This window comes from Physeter macrocephalus, chromosome 18, assembly GCF_002837175.3.
Source record: "Physeter macrocephalus isolate SW-GA chromosome 18, ASM283717v5, whole genome shotgun sequence".
In the NCBI taxonomy this organism is placed as follows: Eukaryota; Metazoa; Chordata; class Mammalia; order Artiodactyla; family Physeteridae; genus Physeter; species Physeter macrocephalus.
The window spans coordinates 27,013,693-27,039,570 of NC_041231.1; the positions used below are offsets into that span (position 1 = coordinate 27,013,693).

At 40.2% G+C, this 25,878-nt stretch overlaps 1 protein-coding gene across 14 annotated transcripts in view; it reads left to right on the top strand.

Annotated features, from left to right (window-relative positions):
- The window catches only part of SUCLG2 (succinate-CoA ligase GDP-forming subunit beta), a 363,845-nt gene that overhangs the window by 185,276 nt on the left and 152,691 nt on the right, over nucleotides 1-25,878 (top strand). The window lies entirely within an intron of this gene.

A 25,878-nucleotide genomic window follows, 5' to 3' on the forward strand; every position in this document is an offset into this window, starting at 1 on the left:
AACTTGATTGACTATTTCATTTCCCATATTAGGGAATTTTTCAACTATAATCTCTTCAAATATTTTCTCAGTCCCTTTTTTTTCTCTTCTTCTTCTGGAACCCCTATTCATTCATTTTCTTAACAAGTAATTGTGACAGAGAACTCCTGGCCCACCGAAGTCTAGAGTAGTACTGCTCAAAGTGTGGCATTGGACCAGTGCCAGTTTGTGCAGAAGTGCCAATCTGTGAGCTGTTTGTTTTAGGTTTGTGATAAGTACAAAAACAGAATAGGCATTGAGAAACTTTTATTGCCAATTGCCATTGCCATGACACACAAGTGGAAGATCAGTTTGCTAGAAATTCATAATATTTGTTTTACAAAAATATCAGTCCGTGACTGTCAGGGAATAAAAAAAAACTAATCCTTCCCCATGGATTATGTGAGAAGCACTACTCTGTGAGTAAAGATAGACAATATGTGCATAAAACCAGTAAGTGAATTTGATCGTACTTGGTACATCTTGATGCTGAAGTGAACTTTACTGTAGGCTGTTAGAATCATATTGTCGTATTATTCTTTGTTCATCATGTTTTCTCATGATTCTTTCTCTTGTTTAAGGATTCTTCTCCCGTTCCCTGTGATCTTGGTAATGCCATCAAATTCAGTGCCTCCTCTAAGGCTCTGTGTCCCTGCTTGGATCCTCTCTTCTTCCCCCCTGCCCATGGGGTATCCTTATACTCCAGGTAGGTCAGTTGCTTTACTGCCTCCTTGAAAGCAGGCTGCTTTCAGGAGTGATCTCCTAGCACAGGCCCCTCAGTCCAATCAGCTTTCCTCCTGAAGCTCATGGAAAAGGCCACCTGTCTCTGGTATCATGAATTAAAACAAGGTGGCCCAGGAGGCTCTATTCCTTCCCATCTGGTGAAAGCCTGAGTAAGATGCAGGAGCGAACCTGCATGATGGAGAGTCTCTCAGTCATAGCGCTTCATTCCTATATAGCCAGTTGTCTGTAACTCAGTGGTTCTTAAAGTGGTTGACCCAGCAGGAGTGGTGTTACCTAGAACCTTTTTAGAAATGCAAATTCTTGGCCCCCTTCAAAGCTATTGTATCAAAAACTCTGAGGTGGGGCCCAGCCCTGTGTTTTAACAAGTCTTTCTGGTGATTCTCATGTTTGCCTAAATTTGAGAATGACTATTGTGGATCTGCAGCTCCTCTTTACTTCTGTGAGCTGCTCCACATCTTTTCCAGCTATGAGCCAAATCATTCTTTCTTTTTCCCCTTTGAATTAGATTTCATTGTCTGTCACTGACAGCCCAGCAAGTCTGCTTAATATGCCATACCTTTAAAATTCTCACCAAACTGAGAGTTTGCCCCTGCATTCTCTTGTGCTGTGTAGTGGCCCTGGGTCCACCTCTGTTAACAGTTCTTTTTAGTTCTTTCCCCATACACTCTATACCCCCATGTATTTTAAGATTTTTTTATTCTCTTATTTTTATGTCAAAATCTTTCCATGAAACTCAGAGGGACCTTATCCGTCCTAAAGTGACTTTTCTATCCAAATGAGAATTAAAGATAGTCTCCTAGTTAATAGGTAAAATTGATCAACTGGGATCGTAAATGCATTTCTTTGAAGATCAGCTCCCTAGCCGAGAACTTTTCTCTTCTCTCTAAAAGTAGAATACAGCAATGAGTTGTGTAATTTTTCAAGTGACTTTCTATAAACTTGATGAAATTACCTCATCTTGAGCTCAGTCATTGAAGTAAATCTAGTTCATTTTTGTCCCGATTAAGTTACCATCAGCTGCTTCTTTTCACAGGAGATTTCCTTCCTATTATTGTTCTCTGTGCATTTAATCTCTCTTGATACTTTTCTTCTCCTCTCTTGATTTGTAAGTGTTTTGCTGTGATTCAGTCTCCTGTCTATTCTTGTTACAAAATACAACCTTCATTTTTTATCTGGGTTCCTAATGCTATTTGGGGAAAAGGGAAATGGTCAGATCTTTCAGTATTTGACAAAAGCTGTGATAATAGAATGTTTCAAGGTGAAGATATTGAATCCAGTTTTATGTTTGGTCAAGAAAATTGATTCATGATGATATGTGACACAAGGAAGGTCTTTACTGAATTTTCCTTTGGTATACACGGGGAATGAAAATATCACTTTTAAAAAAAATACAATTTAATGTTTCTTTATCTTGATGGCTCTTTGTGCAAATTCCTTTTACAGAAACTCTTTGGTCAGAGAATCAGCATATAACTTTCCCTCACCATTAGATAAATCATCTTTATGTCAACCACCATTGGGGAATTGAGATTTGCCTGCTTTTCTTTTAATTCATATGTTCAGTATCAAGGTGAGACTTTGTTGCTATCTCTTCCACCTCTGAGGTTGTTACCATGTTATTGAGTGTTCATGGGTCCCTTAGAGAGTGGACCAGACAAGAAACAGGGCATGAGCTAGTTTTCATTCCTCTTTTGGTTCCTGTACGTCTGTCTCTAGTTCACTGAAGCCACTATACAGTGGAGACACAGTCCACGTGAAGGGGAGGCTCTAAAGACAGTTCATAAAGCAAAAAATATAATCAAAATTAGGTTTGAAAGTCCTTTAAGTTACCCATGTGTCTTAATATCTGTAACCATTAAGAGTCCCAGTAGTGTGGTGAGACCCGAGCCATTGAGCATTTGGGAGTGAGCAGTGAGATCTCACTCCCTCCCATTTCCCTCAGGGACTCATGTCCTTTGAATGAAATGGCAGTGGGGTCACCCACTAGATTTTACTCATTAATTTCTACTCTTACTTACTTATTCCATCCCCATGCCTGTATAGATGGATTCATATAAATTAAATGTGTTTTTGATGTGACTCTGTTGTATGAGATGAGACTTGCTAGACTCTAACATGCTAGGGAAGGTATGAAGAGAGCAGTGAAAACCAGGGGCCAAGAAGTTGTTTCAAGGTATTCTTGTCAAGCATGTTAGATAGTTTAAAAAAGTATATAACTCTCCAACTGTAGGGGTCGTTATGTGGTCGTTAAGAGCTTATACTTCATTGGCAGAAATAGCTCAGCTGAGATCCAGCTCTGCCAGTTCCTAGCTGTGTGACCTTGTGCATGTTGATTCACCTTTCTGTGCCTGACGTTTAATCTGTAAAGTGGAGTTAATAACTTGTGGTACTAGATGAAATAACACATGAAGTGCTTTGAGCACAGTGCCTGGAACTTTAGGCAGTCATTTCATGAAAGCAGTGCCAGTGGTGGGTATCTTCAGGGCGTGGTTGCTGTGGCGTTGGTCATGTGTATAATAGGGGCAGTTGGCCAGCCTCTGCCACTGGCCAGGCACGGTATAATCTAGTTGATAAGAAGAGGCACTCTAGAGCCAGGCTGCCTCGGTTTGAATCCTGGCTCTCTCACCAAAGTTTGGTCCTGAGCAACTTAATCCATCTGTGCCTCAGTTCCCTCATCTGTATAATGGATATGACTTTGTACCTGTCTTAGGTTTTTGGTGATAAATAAATGAGTTAACATTTGTAAAGCCCTTAAACCAGTTTCCGGCACATAGTTAATGCCTATACAGTTGTCTCTTGCTGTCTGTAGGAGATTGGTTCTAGGAGCTCCCACAGATACCAAAATCCACGGATGCCCAAGTCTCTCATGTAAAATTGCAGAGTACAATGAATACAGGTGGGTTTTGCATCCATGGGTTTCACACCCACAGATTCAACTAACCCCGGATCTAAATTTCTGTTTGGAGGACCAGACTGTATAATTGTTAGCTGCTGTTATTAATATTTAGTTGATTCTTTGAGTTTGGTACAGTTAATTTTTTTTTTTCGACCAAATCGTTATTCATTGTGCACCATATTTGTGCCATTCTGTGAGGAGTGGGGATGTTCATCCTCCGTGCATGGAGCTTACAGTACTGTGGGCCAACCAGACTTCCACAAAGTATCTCACCAGTTTTCTAATTACAGACTGTGATTACAAGGAATCCGGGGAAGAGGCACTGGAGAGGACACAGTGAATAAAGAGATGAATAAGATCTAGAGCTTTCTTTCAGAAAAAAGAAAAAAAACAAACCTAAAATGGCCACAGAGAGTTTAAAAGGACCTGGATTCTCATACTCGGCTGCACATTAGAAACCACTGGGGAGCTGTTAACACTACACACACCCAGACCATTCATTCTCTAGATGAATTCCATCAGAATCACTTGGAACGGAGAGGGACTGAGGCTTCAGGAATTTTTAAGTTTTCCCGTTGAGTCCACGGTATAGCCAGTTTGAGAAAGAATGTTGCAGAAGACATTACTCTGGGAATGTGAGCCAACTAGTAGATACAAGGAGGTTTACGTGCATCTGCAGATTCAGGAATCACTCAGGAACGTTATAAGGAGTTATTCTGGTTTTAGAGACCTGTTCGAGTTAATCCCAAGAAAATGCTCTTGGCTTTGCCGTAAGCCTAGAATTCAGAGCTAGAACCAACTACCCTGGTTTTGCTGAGCTTGGAATTATTTTTATCCCTCTGATAAAATTTTCTCTCTTTTTGCTTCCATTGCTAAGGTTTCCACAAATGCTGGCTCATACCATCTGAAGTCATCAGGCTTGATGGATAGTCGAGCTTGATGGCTGCATTGCTTCGGAGAATGTTATGAGGCAAACCTGGTCCCTATCTTACATGAATGTGGACCTGACTCTTGATCTCTCAGAATCAACATATAAAACATTAAGGGTTAAAATTAGGTTTATATATTATGTATAAATACACATAAATTGAATCCCATTGAAATCAAGTAGATGGGCAAAATGAGCTTTGCACTGAGAGAAAGAGAGGGAGAAAATATATTTTCAAGTTCTGTAGTTCCAAGGGGGATCTTCTATACCATAATCAATGAAGTTATCCTTCCAGGCAGTATTTCAGGTTCATAACTACGTGGACTTTCAAAAGAAAAAAAGTCAATCATGAAGGAGTAGATGGAGGCAGTGCACGTGCACAGTATATCACAGTTGGTGATGGACCTGGAATGTTTCATACTCAGCAAATCATTTAATGTAAAGTTTTTGAACTACAGGCCTGTCTTTTCATGGCAAACTTATAGTAGGACAAATTACAGCGAGCTGGCATGTTCCAGGACCTCCTCAGAATGGTTGGTTCCCGCTGCTCTCTGGTGGCCATCCTCTTGAACTCTTCTTTTGGGGAGGTGGGGTAGGGAAGTGCTTTCTGAATTGTGGCGGATTCACCTTTAATCAGAACTTCCAAGCCCAAAGCTTCTGCCACATGGAGGAGAAACTCGAAGAAAGTTTCTTGCCATTGTTAAAATGATGAGAAATAACTCAGTTTTGGTACATATGAAAGAATATTTTCGTTGGAAAAATAGCTCTTAATGTCTTAAGTTAGCGAGTGTTTATATGACTTTTATTCTTTCTCTTTGGCTAATATGAAGTAGACTTAACTAAACTCTCATACTCTGTCAGGGGTTGGTTGCTAGCCCGTGACTTCAGAGCTCAGGGTAATATTCTTGATGACATTTTGTCCATTATGCATGCCATTTACTTACATGGCACTAATGAAAGCGGCGTGAGTGTTAGGACTTCAGTACTTGTGTTTTTATTCACTACTTGGTGGCACACTTTCTCCTTTTCCTGCTCTAATCTTTTCAGACCAGGAAAGGAGATGGCATTTGGCACTGGGTGTGCTTGCCTTGTTATTGTCATGGGAAAGCAATTCTAAGAACAGGGAAGGCGGAGGCTCGTTATGTGTGCGTTGTAAGGACCACTGAGTCGGTAGCTTAAAAGAGATGAAGTCCCAATCCACATGCCCCTGTCTCTTACTCTTCTTAGGCCTGGGATAGGGCTTTCCTGAGGGAGAAATCTCTGGAATAGGAAAGGACCAGATATAAGCCTGTGAGTATTGCGAATGACTTGGATGCCTGTATGGGGGCATCAAAACAAAAACACTCAGTAAAGATAAATTAAAGGACACCTACATTAAGCCAGTAAAGCGTGTGTTTAAATTTGATTTTAAGAGAAGCTTCTTAAAAAACCTATTTAAAAACTTTATGTGCAACAGTATTTTAGAATTGGGTGAGACCTTCTAAATGTGAAAGAAAGCAATATCATAAGGCGAGTTAAATTTGAGCAAATATAGGAAGATTTGGCATGTTTTTCTGAAAGGGGGCCAAACCCATTATAGTCACCCAGCAAATCAGGTCTTGTCTCATTTTTGTCAGCTACTTGGTGTATCCGTGGAAATCCATAGAATGAGACCAGCAAGAACATAGCAAATAAGCTGCCTTTTGAGGCATTATTTTGAGGCGTTTTGACACAGCAACATTCCTCTCTTCAATGTATAGAAAATAAAAATTCTAGAAAATGTTATTATGTCAGCACTTGCCAAATCTTTCATAATTACTATGGGCCATGTGGTCTTAAAACGTAATGACCACAAGAAGATGTCCGTGCCTTTCTGCCATTTCTACACCTGCAGTAGCCCCTTTAGAGAAGAGCATTGCAGGCCTGAGAGGTCAAGAGGCAATAGTCGGTATGAACTCTTGTTCCATTTCCTTAAAGCGAATGGTTTTAATTAAACACCATTCACAACTTTATTGCTGTGCTTAGCAAGCCTTGAGGCAGTCCAGACTGATCCTGCTGATACTCAGAAATTATCTGTAGAAAACAGCCTGATGTCTTTCCGAAACAAAATCTTTCTTAAATAAAGTTGGGTCAAAACTCAAATAAAACTCACCCCAAAACAAAACGCGCAATGTCTGTTCTTGTACACTTTGCACTTTGTAGTTAAGATTCTTAATGAGCACCTGGGACCTTGGTGCAGAAGGCTTTTTTTTTTTTAATAAAAAAATAAACTTATTTATTTTCTACTGCGTTGGGTCTTCGTTGCTGCGCGCGGGCTTTCTCTAGTTGCGGCGAGCGGGGGCTGCTCTTCTTTGCGGTGTGCGGGCTCTAGGCGCACAGGCTTCAGTAGTTGTGGCACACGGGCTTCAGTAGTTGTGGCTCGCGGGCTCTAGAGCGCAGGCTCAGTAGCTGTGGCTCGCGGGCTTAGTTGCTCCGCAGCATGTGGGATCTTCCCGGACCAGGGAGCAAACTCGTGTCCCCTGCATTGGCAGGCAGACTCTTAACCACTGCACCACGAAGGAAGTCCCTAGAAGGCTTTTTTTTTTTTTAATGTTTTTAATAATGTCTAAAACACATCTTTTAACAGTCATTCTTTTTGGAGTTATAAATTAATTTCCACATCACTAGTTGTTTAAAAAAAAAAAACTTGAGAATTAAATGTCTGAGAGATTTATTTCATTTCCTAAATAATTGTTCTGTAATTTAATCAATGGTCGGTATGGAGTATTTGGAATACAGGAAAGCACACAGAAAAAAATAAAATCACTCATAATTCCTTAGCTCAGAGATAACTATTATTTAAATTTGGCCTGTCTGCTTCCAGTGTCTTCTTTTTCTTTCTGTATAAATACACATATATTTTAAATTATATTGGGATCATACTGTTTTTTCCACTTAACAGTATACTGAGATCATTTTAGCACATCATTAAATTTTTTTCTGCAACAATAATTTTAGCACTCATGTTATGTTCCATTATGTTAATACACCCTTATATTTTTAGCCTTTTTCCTGTTGTTAAGACATTTAGCTGGTTTCCTATTTTTTGCTGCCACCCTAATGTGATCATCTTTTATATTTTTGTAGTATTAGTTTATGCATGGAATTGGAATTATAGTGTCTTTTTCCCCCTTTGGGGACATGGGACTATATTAAATGTTTCTTTTTTTAATTCTACACCTAAATGTGAAATAATTTTGTTTTCCCTCCTTAATATGATACTCTGGCAACAAGTTAGTTAATTGAGCTTGGTTGGCTTTCACTGTTCCTTGAACAAAGTGTTTTACTAAATGATCCCAAATGTTAAATAAAAACCAATTAACAAATAGATGCTTAGATATTAACAGATGTCTTCAGGAGGTCTGTATATAATTAGAGGAAATAAATCTTACTCTGATAGTGACAGTTGGGTTAAAACAAATTATTATCATCAAGGGCATTTCATTGTAAGACAACCCAATAAACAGAATCTGTGATAAAATGTAAAAGTCACATAAAAATCTAGTATATCTTGTAATCAGATTTTGGATCTGATAATAAATATATGATACTTTGTGGTTACTACAGATTTGCCTCCAGTAAGAAGGGAAACATGATCCTTTTAAAAAAATTCTTTTCTTAATCTATAATAGTAGAATATGCACATGTGAGTTTTCTAGATTTTACCTTTTTCATATATTGAAGAGATGAATATTACTGTGTTAAAATTGCATCAAATTAGAGTCCAATAAACAGCTTATTTGCTATGTTCTTATTGGACTCATTTGATGGATTTTCATGGATGGACAAAGTAGGTAATTGAAATGAAACTTGGCTTGATTTTTTTTCAGTGATATTATTAATTTATAATGTAACATTGAATTATTTTCACTTGTTTTATATATTTTAAACCAAGACCCTCAGGCATTCTAAATACATGGAAGATTTTTTGTGGGTTTTTTTTATTGGTAGCATTTTGATGATTTTGCAAGTATCCATGTGTGTGTCTGTGTGTCTACTATCTTTTTCCATCACATTATGGCCTCTGGGGGAACAGGTTTCTTGCATGTACTGACTTTTCCTTCCTTAATGCTATAAGGAGGAAGAAAGCCATGGATTTGATTTGTTTCATTAAAGTACATTTTGTTGGTCAGTGTCTTGGTGGATGTAATCACAATATGCAGTTAAAAGATCCAGAGCTTCAGGCTTATTGTGGTCACTTTCAGAGGTCCTGCCTGAGAATTACACAGGCCAAGGTTCTCCCTCAAAGCTGGCTAAATCAGTTTTCTTTCTTCTTCTCTTCATTAGCATCATTTCTCCCCAACCCCCTTCTTTTGTATCCAGCCCCAGAGAAGGCAGGACCAATATAGATCAGACCAAGTGTAGCCATTTACATAGTAAATACCATATGTTCTCTATCTTTCTGTCTAACTTTCCTGTAACTGTAGAAGAGTGAAGTTTCTGGTTTCAGTGGAGTGGGAAGTTAAGAAGCTTGGATTTAGTGGGTTTGGAGTAGAGCACAGGAGAGGAGAGAGCAATTACGATGTTCTAAAGTCATTAACTAGGATAAAGAAGCCCTCAACAGAGTCATTCTTAGTAAGATTTGGGAGCTCTTCCCTCAGCTAATAATAGAGGTCACATTGCCTTGCTTTACTTTGTCGGCACATTATCTCTATCATTGGCCTTGTGTGGCCACCTCAGACTCAAGGCTGAGAGATTTCAAGCTTCCCTGGGTGCTCTGGACAAATGTCATTTTTTTACCATCCTAATAATACACTGGCGCTATGATTTTTAATAATTACTGCTCGAACAATTCTTGTTTATCTTAGAAAATACACAAAAGCAAATACACAAAACAGAAGAAGACCACCCAGACCCCAACACTGTTATTAGCATCATGTTGTATGTTATTCAGGTTTTTCTTATCACAGTAATTCATGCTTCAGAGAGCAAAGTGGTGACCTCCCTTTTTACACAACCCATCACCCTTCCAGCCTGCAGCCCTCTTTGTAACAAAGGAATGGAGTATTTCAGATCTGCAACAACTGTGCTTGGAGAGATCTCCATTCTTACGTGTTAGGTGTGTAGGGCGGGGATGGCATTGGGCATCTGTATATCTAAATGATAGTCATTGAAATCACTTGGGCGTTTAGAGACAAGCATGTAAATGAAATAAGAAAATGCAGTTACAGACTCGACAGAAGCAGAAAGCTGAAGCAGGAGCTTAAGTATAAGAAGCTGATTATGTCCACATATTTAACTTGGGCCTGAGAAAACCACATGAAATGTGAAAAATTCATTTAAGTTTCTTATTCAAACCATGTCATTCTTTTTGTTTTCTTTAGTTCATTCAATTTAGCCACATCCTACTCCCTAAATTATGTCAAATTCATGTGTGGACTCTGTACTTAAACTAGTGTGAATTGTAAAGTTTGAACTGAGAAAGTTAATTCCCTGGACACCGTCCTCAATTTTTTTTTTTTTTTAATCTAAGATGCTTCTAGACATCTGAGGCCTAATAAAGGCTGGTTTTCACTTCAGGGCATCCTGCTCTTGGATCTCTTAAGACCTCATGTCCAGGCAGATTCCCCACTGACTCTCCTTGAGACCCTGCTGTGATGACCACAGCAACCACAGATCTGTCGCTCCTCTTATGTGGCTCCCGTTGCCCTGAGCATACGGTTCCCAGTGCCCGCCAGGGCTTACAAGACTCCCTGTGAGCCAACCCTGCAGCCCGACTCTTGCCCATTCATCTGTTTGGTTCAGTTTGGTCACTGTCTTCCTCTCTCTTCCTGCAATGTATGAGCACATCTCCATCCTCAGAACTTTGCCTGGACTGTTCTTTCTACCCCAAACTCTTCCCCTTTCATCTTTTTCTTTCTTCTACTCACTCTTCAGGTCTCATCCTAGATGTTACTTTGCAGAGAGGTTTCCACGAACCCCTCAGACCTGGTTGAAGGCAAGGGTACATTGCTGGTTACGACTTCTCAAATCATACTCCTTTTTAATTATGTAGTCACGTAGGTGATTTTGCGTTCAATTATGTTACAGTTATCCTCTGCTTCCTAACAAACTATCCCCCAAGCGTAGGGGCTTTAAACAGCAGTTTATTCTTATTTCTCCTGGTTCTGTGGGGTCACTGAACTCAGCTGGGCAGTCTTGCTTGGAATATGTCATAAAGCTGCACACATTGGTGGCCGAGGCTGGAGCCATCTGAAGGTTCAGCTGCTCTGGATGTCCTAGATAGCTTCCTCGCATGTCTGGCACCCCATTGCTCCTTGACCTCTCTCTCTTTTCTTTTTCCCCACATCCCATCTCATCTCTCCATGTGGTTTGGCCTTTCATGGTGGTCTCAGCATGATCATGTGTAGTGACTGGCTTCTGAGAGGCAGGAAATGGAAGCTGCCAGGGCAGGACTGGTACTGTGTCACTTCTGCCATGTCTGTTAGAGAAGTCACAGGTCCTGTTGAGATCCAAGCAGGGTGGAGAAACACACCCCATTTCTTAATGTGGGAGTAGCAGAATCACATTGCACGTGGTGGGAGATACTGCTTCACCGTCTTTGGAAACTGTCCAACCTCTACCGCTCAGCTGTCGTTCATGAAGTCATGGTCCATGTCTTACACTATATTGGCACATAGTAGGTGCTGAGAACATACTTTTGAGCAAATAAATGAATAATAACTCCAGAGAAAAGTCTTGGACAGATGTAAGAGAAGGCCAGGAAACAAATGTAAGTGATCTGGATTTCTTGCCTCTTGTTGGGTTAAATTCCATCTTCTACCTGCCCCACCCTTATATCTCTTAGAATTTGTCAACATCCAGGATGCTTTTATTTCACACGTTTGCCCCTCACGTAGCACTTGGCTGAGCAACTGTACTGTAGATATTTCCTCTCCCACCTGTTTCCCCCTCACGGAATGAGGTTTCGTGAGGCTGTGTGTTGTATTCTTCAGGGTGCTTATTAGCTCAGTGTTAGACAAGACAGTGTGGCAGGTGAGAACCTGGGCCACTTACACATCTACCTGGGTTGGAATTCTACCTGTATCCCTCTTAGCTGTATGACCTTGGCAAGCGACTTAACTCCTCTAAGACTAATTTTTTCCCTGCCAGTAAAATGGGCATATTAATAGAAACAATTCCCCAGTGCTGTTACGAGTATTAAATGGCATAATAAGACATATAAAGCTCTCAGCACATACCATTAGTTATTGTGTATTCCCAGTAACTCTTGGGTGTCACGTTACACTGATGTAGTCCATTCAGTAGGGATTTGTTAGTAAATAAACATTTTAGAATTTTTGAATACTCCCTTTCAAAACATTCTACCCTGTACCTGTTCAAGGTAAAATTACAGTTTACGTTTCCAAGACATCATCCTTTTACTAAAACTCAATTTGAAAAATATGTCATTCCAGGCCTTTCCATTTGTGTTTCTGTTTTGTTTTCGTGTTATAAGAGGGCAGTGGAGCTCCTTTTTTCCTCTCTTCACTTTTCAGAGTTGTTCCCTCAAGAGCTTAAGCAGGTATGATACATGCTTTGACTCAACCCTTTGCATTTGGTAAGAAAATTGTGAGAAGCTGAAAAACTTCATATGCCTCAGTGTTTGAGATTAGAAAAATATATCAGAGCTATTATTTTGATTTGCAAAGTTTAAGAGATTCTGGCCAGTAATGCGAAAATTAGATTTCAGAGGGTAATTATATAGTTAAGTGTATTTATGCCGTTGACCTGACGATATAAGAGAAAAAGAAAGTTTGGAGAACATTTTGAAATTCTACAGATGGCTTTGCAGGCCAGAGGTCATTAATTAGTAAGAAAGGTCCTCACCTCTGAATTCGTATCATTGTGGATGTTCCCTTTCTCTATTCTTAAAAACAAATTAAGTATTCCTACTTTTCAGAATCCTGACTTGTATCTAAAGTTATAATAGACTAGATTTAATATACTTTTCCCCCGAGGAAAGATAGTTAAGGATTTATGTTAGAAAGGAAACTTTCTGCTACCTCCCTTTTACAAGCAGTAAAGCATGTTATATTCCTTTATCTTGACTGTTCCACCAGGTAGTATTTCATACCTGGCCATCTATAAGTTTCCTGGTTGTAATCAATCCATTCTGTTGTTATCACACTTGCTTGCCACTGTTCTCCAAAACCTTAGCATTTCTTCCTAGAGATCATACTGCCTGATCTTAAAGGAAGAACAGGAGAACAAGGCACAGGTTTTGCCACATAGAAATCGATAGCGAGAAACTTCGGTGCCATTTCGTCTTGCCAGATGCTATCTTGATAGCGCTACTGCTTTTCCATGTTAACAATAGCAGAAGATCAGATTAAGGTTCCCTCACGAGAGAGGTATACATTGAGAAGTTTATTTTTACTGCCTAAAAGCTACAAAGTCAGTTAGATTTATAGAGGCAGTCATCCACATTCAAATCAATGTTCTAGAAATTCCTCTGGCTTACCTGGTAAGTTAATGTCCGTTTATTAAATCCATATTTTAAAAAATAGATGTGAAACACTGACCAGTGTTTAAATTCACTTGTTAAATCAGGGTTATTAAGCAGGGAGGGATACAGTCTAAGGGTTGTGTGTATTATTAAATGTACTGGTTGCTAAGAAATGCACTGGGAATTTGTAAGGCTGAGTCCTGATTCTTACTCTGACTATAATTAGCTGTATACTATTAGGTCTTTGTTTCTCAAACTTGAGTGTGTCCCAGAACCACCTGGAGGGCTTGGTAAAATACAGATTGTTGGGTGCCATTTTAGATCATTTTCTTTAGTGGTCAGTGCTAAGAAGATAATAAAACAGGATGAGGTGTTACTGAGTATGTTGGTAAGGGTCCCAGATACCACCAAAACAGGATTCGTATGCAAAGCTTTTATTGAGGAAGTGCCCTTGATAGAAAATGGGGAAGAGGCCAGGAAAGGCTGGGAGGGCCATTGGACTGTGATACAGGTCTGACCCCAAGTGAGGGAGAAGGAGAGGTGAGAGGGGAAGTGTCCCACGATGAAGAGTAGAGGGACGAACACTTGGCAAGGCTATAGGGGTGTCCTGCAGCCAAAGTCAGCTGATCGTGAAGTCCCCTGTCTCCCAGGAATGGGCCTGCCCGAGTGTCCCTCCGGGCTTAGTCATTGTCTGGGAGCAGACCAGGGGTAGCGTGGCCTTGGCACCAGCGCAGCTGGTCTTCCTCCTTCTAGTTGCAGGTCCGAGGTGCATTCTCATGGCCTCACCAGCCAGTAAGCAGTTACTTGCGATGGAGTACCCAGGCAGGGCCTGTCCCTTGGAGGATGTGTGAGCTGAGACCTGAGTGACACCAAGGAATGAACCTGTGTTGACCTGGGGCTGAGTGGGAAGAGCAGGGGAAACAAGAGCAGAGGCTGGAAGGCAAGAAACAACTCAGGGTGTTTCAAAGGCAGAGCAAGTGAGGAGAACTGAGTAGAAAGTCACAGGCTGCAGCCCATTCAGGAAGGACCTGTGGGCCAAATTGGGAAGGGTTTTTTTTTCCATGTTATTATTTTTTAATTTTTATTTTTTTAAATAAATTTTTATTGGAGTATAGTTGATTTACAGCGTTATGTTAGTTTCTGCTGTACAGCAAAGTGAATCAGTTATACAAATTGGGAACTTTAAATTTTATTCTAAATAAAATGGGAAGGCTCTCCAAGTCTGAGACAGAGATGGAGGTATGCGCTGTGGAAAGGGAAGAGAGAGACTAGAGACTGGTTGGGACTCTAGTTAGCATTAGTCTAGGCAACCCCAAACTATCTTTTGAATAGTTTTTGCTTTTTGAAAAATTATGCCTTTGAATTACCTCTTTTTTCTCTAAGCCTTTAGGATCCTGAAAATATGGCAGGTAATCTACTTATTGTTAGGAAAGCGGCTGCAGGCGCCTGTTTTCTTAACCCCCATCAGGTATCTCAGGCCGTCCTTCTCTCCAGCCCCGCTTCCAGTTCATATCCCGGTGGCTCTCACTCATCACGCAGCCTTCTTTCTCTACTCTGTGTCCCTTTGGTTTTTGACACCAGGTGTGGTGCATGCAGCCTCACATTTTCTTTCACACACCTTTACCATCGTATCCAAACCAGCTGAGATACTGATCCACTCATCTCATATTTCTTTCTATATATGGTCTCAGAAATTACAAGCAGTAACATTCCCAAAGGCAAAACTGAAGCAGGACATTGGTTAATATATGGAGGCAACTTTTAGACAAAAATAAATGTGTGGAATTTGGGTAAATTTGATTGATGAGAATAATTTCTCCTATTGTGACAGTTCTTAAGCTGCCCCCCATCCCACATCCCATTTTCCCCTTAGAAGCCCAGTGTGTACGAAAGGTGGAAATGCCTGTTTTGCTTTGGAGGTGTGGTGTGGTGTGTCTCGTCTCCTCCTCCACCCTGGGCACTCTGGTCTGCCTGGACCTAGCGAGGGCTTTGACACTGGCTATTTTCCTGTGTCTTCTGATAATTTTTTTGAGCAGCCACAGTGAGCACGGAGTAAATCCTAGCCATGCTGCTTGAGATTTGGAACGATACCTCTGGGAATGGGGGTGTCCCCATTTCCAAGGGATGCCAGCTGGAAAAGCGCTATTCCCTAGAAGGATATGTGCGCACACTTGTAAAATTTCACTCCCATAAGGACTTCTCACCATCTTTCAGTTGTGAGTTTTTCTGTTCTTCCAGCATGTGGGGAGTTCTCCCAGGCCAGGAGAAGTTGGTGCTGAGGCTTTAAGTAAAGTGCTGATTGCCCTGTCAGTCAGAGCGCTGAGGAACTGGCAGCTTCCAAGATTGATTCTTGACAGAATAATTAGAAAAGTTTCACTTTCGGTAACCATTTGAGCACTCTCCAAAGGAATGGGCCCAGGCCAGGTCTCTGCTGTCCAAATCCAGAGGCTCAATGTTCAGGAAGACAAAACATAGTGTGTCACAGGAAAAAATTGCCTTAGATGCGCAAGAAGAGATGGCCCTCAAACTCCTGAACAATGACACCCAGTTGTCTGGGTGTTTGCAGGTGTGTTTCCCTGGCCTTCTTCAGACACTGCTGCTATTTTAATACCTGCTTGAGATTATTTTGCTGTCTGTCGGTTGTTTGCCTTGGAGTGATGTGTGCAGACAGCTGGCGAGGCAGCTTTCTCCTTGACCTTTTTGTATGGATGACACTTTCTTCCTCCTCATTTCAGGAGGACACGTGGCCCTTGGGTAACCTCAGAGTCCCAAAGCCGCGTTTTTTCTTCCCAGACAGTCCCAGTCACTTGATCAGGGCAATGTTTTCCTGACTTACACTATCTCAAGTATAGTGGGATGCCAACAGGTCCTCAGAGAGAGGATAGGAAAGCGGTGGCTTCGTAGACAAATTAATTGCTTCAAGGAAAGGTAAAAAATTAATTTATGTGTTCTCCTTATTTTATAGGAAAATATAAGTTAGGGAACTTAAAATTTATAATAAAATAGATATAGATAAAGAAAAATATCTCCTATTTTATATCCTTTGTCGTAAATGATTTCCTTTTTAAAAAATAAATTTTGGAAAGAAAATAATTCTGTGTGCATATCTGTACATGTGTACAGATACATATTTTTTAAAGGTAACTTTTTAAAATTTATTTATTTATTTTTCGCACGTTGGGTCTTCGTTGCTGTGCGCTGGCTTTCTCCAGTTGCGGCGAGCGGGGGCTACTCCTCATTGTGGTGTGCGGGCTTCTCATTGCAGTGGCTTCTCTTGTTGTGGAGCACGGGTTCTAGGCGTGCGGGCTTCAGGAGTTGTGGCACGTGGGCTCTAGAGCGCAGGCTCAATAGTTGTGGCGCACAGACTGAGTTGCTCCGCGGCATGTGGGACCTTCCCGGACCAGGGATCAAACCCGTTTCCCGTGCATTGACAGGCACACTGTCAACCACTGTGCCACCGGGGAAGCCCCTGTACAGATAGTTTTAACGCTCCCCAGATACCAGAGTTTCTTGGGGCAGATCTGAGAAATGCTGACATCAGCCATCATTACTTTGTCTTCCTTTAATAAGCACAGCAGCAGCAATGATAACAATGAGGAATTAACATTGCTGGGAGTGCTCTGTGTGTGAGGCAAAGTGCAAAATGCTTTCTATGTGTTCAAATATTTCAGTTTTAAAAGTCAAAAAACTTTCAATGGTGTTGAGCTGCTTTGTTAAGTAGACAGTTTGGGAGGGGCGGTTTGTCATTTCTTCATCCCCCAGTTGTCTTTAATGAAAGCAGTAAAAGAGCAGAAGCCACAGCAGCACATCCTTAAGCTCACCTCTTAGGACTTGCTTTTTGTCATTGCTCACAAACCTGAGCTGATCCCCATTTTCTGCGGACTAAATTCTAAACTCTTGAGTCAGAGATTCAGAAGCTTGCGTCGTCAGGCAGACACCCTTACCTTCCAGTGCTGGCATAGACTCTACCATCTGTTCCAAGTACCCTTGTCTCAGAATGCTCTGCCTCTCCCTCCCCACTTTGCCTGCCTCCGTTTTCACTACTGCCTTGCAAATCTTCCCACGCTGAGTGAGCTGGAGGTCATCTACCGAGTCAGTTGAACTAGAGGTCACTGACCAGGAGACATTTGGCAACATCTGGAGACATTGTACCAACGATTTGTGGTGGCTGTGCTCCCGGCATCTAGTGGGAAGAGGCGAGGGATGCTACTAGACATCCTGTAGTGCACAGGGCAGTCCCCACAAGGACTTATGTGGCCCCAAATGACAATAGTAAAGAGATTGAGAAACCTTGTACTAGATGTAAGGTCCTTTTGTTTGATTTATCACTGTCTTCTCAGTGTTTGATACATAGTATGTGATTTAAAACATCTGGAAATTAATACACATACTCCTTCCTTCCCCGAATGCCATCTTCCTTTGTACTTATATGGAAATCTAATTACGTTTTATGTTTTTACAATGAGTTGGCTTCAATGCATTGTAAATGTTCAAAACCCTGAGTCTTGTTTGGGGTGTTAAACTCACGTACAGCATGGGTAATTTGTTAATGGTCACATTTCAGTTTTCTTCATCTTGCCCCTTGAAAGAGAAACATAAAAATGCATTTTCTTGGGACTTCCCTGGTGGCGCAGTGGTTGCACGTCCGCCTGCCGATGCAGGGGAGCCGGGTTCGCGTCCCGGTCTGGGAGGATCCCACGTGCCGCGGAGCGGCTGGGCCCGTGAGCCACGGCCGCTGAGCCTGCGCGTCCGGAGCCTGTGCTCCGCACCGGGAGAGGCCGCAGCAGAGGGAGGCCCGCATACCACAAAAAAAAAAAAAAAAAAAAAAAAATGCATTTTCTTAAGAGCCCATTAAAAGAAAGGGCAGTCTCTCTGTTACAGAATTTTCAGGCATGCACACATGTGGGATGTCTTGCAGCACGAAAGGTAAGACTCCTGAATGTGCTGGGTCACTGAATACACAGGGGCCTTGGACAGAGTGGACTTGAGTCCTAGTCCCCTACCTCAGAGACTTGAGACAAATTACTTAACTTGTCTGTCTCCATGTCCCCTTCTCCATCTATAAATCTTGAACAGAGAATGCTCACCAAAATGCTCACATTGGTAATATTATCTTTGATTGGTGCTATTTGGGGGTGATTTTTTCTTTCTTCTTTTCCATAGTGTTTTAATTTTTCCTTTTCAGTGGACATGTATTATTTTTACCATCAACTGGGAATTACTATTAACATACATAGTCAGGATGAGAAACCGAATTTCCTGTCTCCTTCTCTGGGCCCATTAAGAGGCCAGTGAGTAAAAAAATCATTTTTTACAAGCAAAATTCTACCATTGGTTCAAAATTATAGTAAATAATAATTATAGTAAATTGAAGCATTCCAATTATTTGAACCTTAGTTTCCTCAACTATAAAATGGGAGTATTAATGACCTGATCAGGGTAATGAATACTACCATTGTGATCAGGGTAATGAATAATACCATTGTGGTGGTATTATAGTTCTGTCTCTTCCTAGTGATGTATATAACCTTAGAAAAGTCACTTCCCAACTCTGAAGTCAGCGTCTTCTATGTAAAATGGAGTTATTAAAATCCTTGCAAAGTTGATATGAAGATGGTTAAAATAAGGTATTGCATCACTTGACAAAGAACATGGTGTTCAATAATTTGTATATACTGCTCTACTTTCTGATATTAGTATTAATTATTATTGTCACTTTTATTGTTACTATTATGTAATTGTGTGAACCAAATTATAACTTTCACTTGGAACTTTTTTAGATTTAACTTATCATTACCACTCATTATTTTTAGCTATGCATCTGTCACTGGAAATTATAAGACCTCAGTCAGGGATAATTTACTCCCAAGACATTAATTGGTATAAGGCAGAGACTCTTGGTACTGCGATATCAAATATCAGTTCATTAATTCTTCTTTAGTAGCATCTCAACAGAATGCCAGTCAATTCTGTGATATTTTTCAGCCTCCCTTTCAGCAAGGTAGAATCATGTGATGGCTTTCTGGCCATTGAGAGTTAAACCAAAATATAGTGTGGGACTTCTGGCAAGGCTGTTTTTAATAAGCTGAAGCAGTTGGAAAAGAAGCCCTTTGGCGTTTTCCCTGTTCTTCCCTGCTGCTTAGAATGCCTTTGTAATGGCAGGAGCTCCAGCAGCACTCTTGGACTACGAGATAACCTCAGTATGGCAGCTTTGCATGATGAAGGAGAAAGATCAAGGGTGTCTGAGTCCCTGATTGACTTTAGGTAGTGTCAGACCAGTCCTGGCCTACACACCAGCAGTCTTCTTTTATCTGAGAGAATAAATACTTGTATGTTTAAGTCCCTGTATTTCTTTGTTCTTGACTGATCCAGTCTTGCTGCTGAGAGCTTTGGCATACTTCCTCTCATTTACCATGGAATACTTCCAATATTTTTGTTCTTCCTTGGTAAATTTCTCTTCCAGTATAAAGCAAATAAATAAGTTGACTCAAATTTAAACTGGACTTTTAAGCAAATCAACAAACAAAAACTTCCACAGGAAGTGCAAAGACAAAATGTATGCTGTTCCTTGACATGCATTTTAGGCTTATTTGGAAAATGAAATGGTTCTAGAGAAAGCAGTGGTTGGCTTGAAGGAGGTCTGCTGCCTGCGTGCCACCTGCATATGGTATCCCAGTCCAGTTGCTCATCTGGTGGTTGATGCTACTTTAGTGTCAATGGAAATGCATGGTGTGTGGTCTGCTGTTCAGTATGGGTTTTTCTAAAGGTGGTACCACTATTTCTGTAAAGCTGTTCTGGTGTTTTCCTTCAAACAGATGGTTGTCGCATGAATCTGGTGGGTTCTTTGTATATATTGATTAAAGAAGGGCCTTGGAGAATATGTGTTTGTTCCAGAAAACAAAGAACACTTAGTGTTTTTTTCCCTCTTCTTAAATGTACCTGTCAAACAGGCCATGTTAGCTTAAACAGGAAGAAAAGGTAAGTGTACAAATGTGGTAACTAATTCATATTAAAGCACACACACAACACAGCTAGCTGCCCTTTGAATGGTTCACTGGCCACCAAGATCAGGTGCCTGCTGAATTAAGAGCATTTGGATAATTGACCTTCCATCTGAATAAATTAGAATAGATTAGATTTGATTGACCACATAAAAATTTAAGTCATAAAAAAAAAGTCCCTTTCTCCTTCTTAGCTACTTTGTTGTGTTGAGTCTCAAAGGTAATTAACCGTGTGTTTTTCTTTCCTAATCACAAATTAGCAAACTAGAAAGGAATGGTAATACATAGATGTGCCATTTCTTTTTTAATTGAAGCCCTCAAAGGACTGTATGACAGACTGAGTTGTTTAAAGACATTCTAGAAGGGCAGCGTGCTTAGGATGTTTTAATATGCATTGAACCTTCCCTACCATCCTGGTGGGGTTGTTAGAGTGATTCCGATCATTGGGGCAATTGGGATGTGATGTTCTTAGGGTACTTTTTACCCTTCTGACCTTTGCTCAATCGAGGCCACATGCTGATGCATGAGATGTGATGTGATGAAGACCATGCTATATTAGCAACAAACACAAGATTACTACTTTAAAACAAAGTCATGGAATTGCAGAGCTGACAAGGATCTTAGACAGCCATGGGTTCACTTGCTTTTCTTTATAGATGAGGAGACACAGGCCAGTAAGAGGAAATGCTCTGTCTTCAGATCAGAAACTAAGCTACTGGATGTTGTATAATGTACAGAATTGTTCTTATGCAAGAAGCCCTAGCTCCTGCACTTAATGATGTGTGGCTTTATTCAAATTAGATAAACCCTTCTATAGAAAGAGGATATTTTTAATACCTAATTTTTAGGGTTCTTATGAGATTGAAATGAGACAAATGTCTATAATACGTTGTTTTGGTTGTTGTTGCTGTGTAGTAAACCATTTGAAAACCTAGTAGCTTAAAACAGTAACCATTTTATTTTCTCATAATTCAGCAATCTGGGTTGGGATCAGGTGGGCATTTCTAGGTGTTCACTCTTCTTGGCTGCGTTCAGCTGGTGCGTTGGCGGTGGCTGGGCTCAGCTGTGATGCTAGGGCCGTTGGGCTCTTTGCTCACCCCCATGTTGTTTGAGGGCCTCTGCTTCTCCATGTGATCTCTCCACATGGTCCCTTTTAGTGGCCTTTCTAGCAGGGTAACCAGGCTTATTATGTGGCACCTGAAGGCTTCCAACAGGACAATAGCAGAGACTGCCAGGCCTTCTCACGATATAGGCCTAGAACTGGTACAGCATCTTTTCTGCCACATTCTTGTAGCTAAAGCAGATCACAGGCTCAGCCAAGATTCAAGAAGGAAGGCGCTACACTAGATCCTTCATAAGTGTTAACGTGGCTCAGCGTGGGACAACGATACAGCAGATCATGACAAGGACCCACCTCTGTGCCTGGTGCATGCCAAAGGCACACTAAATGTTAGCCACTCTCTTTTGATGTAGTGGTAGTACTAAGAGTTGTTTTTATTGTTTGGTGTTGCTACTGTTATAAGTAGGCATAACTGGAAAACAGTTCGTATAGAAGTTTTGGAAGATTAAATAATTTTATTTCTATCATCTCCTAGTTTAAATATATCACATCATTATCCAGAGTTTTCCTGGGATATCCACTATAAAACTACAGATGGAAACGTATTATTTTTACTAGAGCATAGAATAAGTTTCCTAATTCAGTAATTCTCCAATAAGTTCCCCAGTTCTCTAATTCAAGCAAGTCTGGGTTGTGGCCAGAGATTCTACATTTCTAATCACTGTGACATTGGGAATTATAAAATTGAAATTGTTCAAGTTAGAAAGTTAATTTCTGTACTTTCTCCCCATCAGCAAAGTATCTTACAGTTCCAATATATATCACTTTAGAGCATTACATATTTAGGAGCAGCAAGAAATGAAAAATCTCCTCTTTTCCTCCAGTGTGTTCCTTCCCCTGTTTCCAGGTGATTTTCCTGCTGCTGATGTAGAGAACCATGCTTGGAGAAGCAAGGCTATAGTCTACAACTCAGAGGCCCTGGCCTTTACTATTAGCAGCATCTAAAAATGGGTATCTTTAGGAGGCCCCATTCTTTAAGAGCAAATTAGTAGTTTGTTTTGTGGAGGATATTTGGGAAATGTTTGGATTCGATGAGCCCTCTCTGTCTAATGTTCATTCATACACTATTATTTTATGACTGCTTGAATGCTTTTCTTTGGCAAATGCTCTTTGTCTTAATAATTATAAAAAGTATTTACTTGCAACTTAAAATTTTCAAAGAAGAAGGAAAATAAACTGATAAACTGGAGTCATTCATGTCAGTATTAATATTTTGGTGTGTATTATACCAGACTTTTCGCTTTAATATCTACCCCCACCCCAAACACTTTTTCCTCTCTGGCAGATATGTGCATTTGCTTTTAAATATTCACAACCAAAAAGTCTTCAAGGAACATTTAACCATTTTGTGTGAGAGAGAGAGAGAAAAAGAGAAACATAATGATCTATTTTTGCTAATATGTCTTAAATTTTGCATTTTTGTAGTCTCTCCTTAGAAGCTTGAAATTAATTTTTTTTCCTTACTGATTTTGATTCTTTCCTGTCTGGCTTACATTGATTTCACCTCCCTGTGTTTCTAGTGAAGCCTGAAATTATCGTACTCTGAGTTGAGTGTGTTTTTTCCTGTGCCCTCACGTTCCATGGACGGCACAACTCTGTTCCTATTATCAGCTACACCTTCCCCTACTCTCTGCATTCAATCCAGCTTTCCGGAAAACCTTTGAATAAGGGTTTATACTGGGACTGAGTAGACAAGCATCTTGTTCAGTAACATTTGAGGAGTATTGGTTTCCTCCATAGAGGAACCTATTTTCCTGTGGATTTTCTGGCGGTCCCTCTCTAAGACCTGCCTGTATTCTGACCGTTGCACGTAATGGGCCATATATTTTTTACTCAATTAATTATTATTTTGGTTGGTAGTAAGGGCAATGAATCCTAGGTAGTTTCAATTAAGATATTCATGTATTTTGGAGTGGGGGAATGACACAGTGGCCAGACTGGGTACCAGAAGTCCTGCACCATACTTTGGTTTACATCTCACTGCCCAGAAAGTAGTCACGTGATTCCGAGTTGAAAAGGAGGCTGAAAAATATCATGGAATTGACATTCTGTTGAGATTCTGCAACTAACGAAGAAGTAGAGAATCAATGCTTGGTACCCCAGTACCTCTGCCTTACACCAGTTAATGTCTTGGCAGTGAATGGTCACTGATGGAGGTCTTACTACTTCTAGTGGTTTGATGGTATACCTAAAAATAATAACAGTGGTGATAGTACCTTAAATTTAAAGAGCACTGGGTAAAACAGCACCCATACCCCAAATATCCATAGGGCAGAGTGAGAGTGGCATGGTGAGGACTTGGGACATTGTGCTGTTCTCATTGGGATTGGAACACGAGGTAGGAGGACAAAAATGGAAAGACTCACCTTTTTTGGTGCCCATATTTGAAAATCTTCAGTCCTCATTTTTTCACTTTCTCTGCCGCATTCGCTAATAAGATCTCTATATCATCAGTGTTTTCCTTCACCCTGTACCTGGAGCACATAATAGTGTATTTTGATTAGAGTAATTATGCTGACATTAGGAATTATAAAATAGAAGTTGTGTAAGTTGGAAAATTAATTTCTTCATACTCTCTCCACCAAAAGTTTTTTACATTTCCAATGTGTATCACTTTAAAGCGTTTCATTTATAGGAGCGGGAAGAAATTAAAAATCTCCTTTTTTCCTCCAATCTTGATTCTTTAAAATAGGCTCCCTTTTTAGTCAGGGGTATTAACATGAGTTGGTTAGGCAGTTACGAAAGATGCTTGTAGTGGTTTATGCCCCAGATCCCACGTGTACATCAGGTGCAAAACAATGCCTAACCTGCAGAAGGATGGCCCACATGACCTCTGCTTACTGAAAGGATGGGAAGGGTGAGCCACATGTCTCCACAATGTCCTTTTTATCTTAATCCACAGAGCTCAGTTTCAAGTTACAGATTTAAAAATACTTGATATAAGTCAGAGATAAATGGAATAGAATATTATACTAAGAAACAGAAAACGTGGAATAAGTAAACCTTAAAGACTGAACATAGACCCTCCCTAAGGGCCACAGACACTGTGTGAACTTTAGTGGATCCTGATTTGGGTATATGTGGCTAATAACACATTCTTGGGATAATTGGGAAAATTTTACTATGGGCTGCATATTAGATAATAGGGAATTACTAGAAGCTATAATAATACTGTGATTGGTTGGTAGAGTGTCCTTATCTTAGGAAACGCATCCCAAAGTATCTGGGGCAAAGTCTCATTATATAGGTAAGTTACTTTGAATGGTTCAACATAAACAATACATATGTGAAGAGAGACAGAAATAAAGCAAATATGGCAAAATATTAAAAACTTAAATATAGGTAGAGGGCATACGGGTATTCTATACAGTTATTTCAGCCTTTCTATATATTTAATGTTTTTTGTCCTTCAAAAGGCCAAAAAGCATTGCTTAGTAAACACCAGTACAAGCACAGCCTGCTGTTCATGCTGCCCTCCAGTTCCCAAGCTTGCGTTTAATCATCATTTATTAAACATCCACTGTGTATGCCAGGTACTGTTCCAAGTGCTAGAGATATAAATAAGATACTGTCTCTTTACTTTAAGAGCTCATAATTTAGTATGTGTCTTTTACTACTTTTATTTAGTTCTAAGCCAAATTCTTATAAAATCTTGAGAATTAAAGTTAATATTTTCATCTGCTTACACCTAAGCAATGTATATTAATCTAAGGCTATTGGCAGTCAGCCCTGTAACATCAGATTTTTTTGGTAAGTTTTATGTAAGAACAATAGGCAGTAATGGATATGTTTACGGTGTTTGAACATAAAAATGTGACAGTGACAACCTTGGGGGTTTGCACAAGTACATGGTGGCATTCTGTACACATTTAAATGTATTTCCAATATTTGCAGTTAGAGTTGTGTTTGAACTGGAGAGGCCCATTTGTAACCGATGTGCATGTGACCGGTGAACAAGTTTCCAAGAGGCAGAGCCTTTGTAAAAGTCATGTGGCTGATATGGATCCTCCATTAGGGAATGAGTTTCCCACTGCCTGAAAATAACTGTGTTGAAGGATCTTTTTCCTACTTTCTAATTTTTAGCCAGGTAACCAGAAAGGCAAAAAAACAAAAAAAACCCCAAAAAACACCATCTCTCTAAACATTTTCTTTGCGTTATTCCTTTGAAGAAGAAAATGTTCATATAGCTCAAACGTCATAGCATTTGAAATCCAGTGTTGCAGACCTTGCCTAGGAGCTCCAAGGTAAAGAAAGGGAAAAATATGCTAAGTATGAAGGGCATTGCAAAAGAAATAAATGATTTCAGGATTATAGTTATTTTAAGGAACGTAAAGGAAAGGGACTAGGAAGGTCTACTATAGACCTTCGTCTGTGATTTGCTTTGAAAAGGAAATAATGCTAGATGCTTCCTTTAAAACACATCATATCATGCAGTTGCAAATGCAACTGATTTGGCTAGAAGACTCTTACACATATCCACCAAATCTGCAAAATAAAACAGTATTCATGACTCGTAAACCAAGCTACTAATTGAACAATAATTTTAAAATGTAGACCTGAATAGAATTTCAGCCACTGAATGACAATTAGATGAATTTATTAGATATTTTCTCTGAGACACAGGAGGGTCTTGGGTTGGATTTAGTAGCCTCTGCTTGGTTAGACACACAATAAATATTTGAATGGAGGGAGGGAAGAGAAGAAAAGAGGGAGGAGGGAACAAGG